The sequence below is a fragment of the Coptis chinensis genome, chromosome 7 (assembly GCF_015680905.1).
Source record: "Coptis chinensis isolate HL-2020 chromosome 7, ASM1568090v1, whole genome shotgun sequence".
Taxonomy (NCBI): Eukaryota; Viridiplantae; Streptophyta; class Magnoliopsida; order Ranunculales; family Ranunculaceae; genus Coptis; species Coptis chinensis.
In genome coordinates this window covers 77,530,346-77,531,916 of record NC_141462.1, presented here as the reverse complement: position 1 = coordinate 77,531,916, position 1,571 = coordinate 77,530,346, and the positions used below count along the sequence as shown (strand labels likewise).

Sequence of the window (1,571 nt, the reverse complement as noted above, 5' to 3'; positions counted from 1 at the left end):
TTCAGTAATGCTACTTCAACCCACTTATTTGACCCTACTATTTGAACCTATTGATGTGTCAAAAGTCATCATCATTGATTTACATAGAGATAGGTGTCCGTGTGTATGGTAATATAAACCAACGTTATCCAAATAGTGAGTCACAATATAATTATTCTCTACTCACATTTTGAGCTTCCTCTTTCACTATCATTGCAAAGACTCCAAGACACTTCGAAAAGGCAGTGTTTTCCATATCAAAAACTCCGTCTGAAGCACAAGTACTTATTGAGGTAATTTTTTATTTACTACAAAATATGAATTAAGAAAAGCACTTTGAGGGTAAACCGCCTGAAACTTGTTAAGTTTATGAAATAATGTTATTTCAACAGTATGCAGTCAAATTGCACCTGGGCTTTAGCTTACCCATTTTGCCTCATGCCCAGGGGAGCTTAGTATTGCCTAGACTGGCAAATATACTCTATCCAGACTTTGCATTACACGATAAATTTATTTGGACCTTATGAGGCATTTATATTCCTTTGTCTTTTAGGTCTTTGAGCAAGGACTGCGTGGAGTTGTTTTGAAGGTCGAAGATGTTGATTTTGTCCTTGAATTGAAGGTAATTTCTCTTGGAGTAGAGGTTTTCCACTATAGCAAGGCATTGGCTCTAATCGTGGCTGGCATTATCAGGACTGTATTGACAGAAGATGTGAATCCATTGAACTTGGTTAAAGCTACTGTTACACGTGTTCAAGTGGAATGGGTGATCACATGTGTTGATTTGTGCACTCTCTTGATGCCCGGCGAGGGAATTCTGGTCTAATCTAGACTCTAAATTTGTCATGTCGCTCCAATTGAGAAAGAAAGAATAAGGACTTGACGATGGTCTCTTCACTGACATCAGGTTTGCTTCTTAATTCTAGGTGCTCTCTTCTTCGTTTTTTTTGTTTGTTTCTGCTACTATAGCGGCTAGTATCTTACTTACCAATTACCATTAGTCTGGCTAAGCCATTATACTTTGACAGCAAGTTTGTTAATAGCGTTTGTGAAGCCCACTCTTTTGTTAATTGAAGTTTGTTCAACAAGATGTTGCTAGAAATTTTTTGGCATCTCCTTTTTAAGTTTTTTTTTTGTTGTAAATATGGAGGGCCTAGTTCTTTATTGTTGTTTTGGGATTGGGAACCATTGTGTCATTGCTTTAAGTCGAATAAGTATAATGCATGATTTTCTGTTGATCCTACCTAACCTAACGTAATATGTTTGCTTCCTAATCAATGGGTTTTAGTTAAGGCGAAGTTCATGTTGGTAGTTACAGATTTTGGACTATTGAAATACTGGTATGAAGGATTGGAATTTATGGTTAATTACAATATCGCTAAAATCTCTATCGTATTATCAAATTGAGAAATTCAAACTTTGCAGGCTTATTATTTCGGTGTTAAGTTAAATGATATTGCTGCAATATTCTCATTTCTTGCTTATTTGTTATTGCCTTTGGTGTGAGGTTTTAATCATGGATTCTCAATGACGTAAGAATGTAACTTAAGCATGCATCAACAAGAAGCATATCTATAACACCAGGATGCAGT

General features: G+C 36.0%; 1 long non-coding RNA gene across 1 annotated transcript; it reads left to right on the top strand.

Annotated features, from left to right (window-relative positions):
• The first annotated feature begins 218 nt into the window (after positions 1-218).
• Positions 219-810, top strand: LOC147489039 (uncharacterized). Its single transcript, XR_015201614.1, has 3 exons — positions 219-272; positions 533-601; positions 673-810. It is a non-coding gene; the product is annotated as an uncharacterized LOC147489039 (long non-coding RNA).
• Positions 811-1,571: the final 761 nt, after the last annotated feature.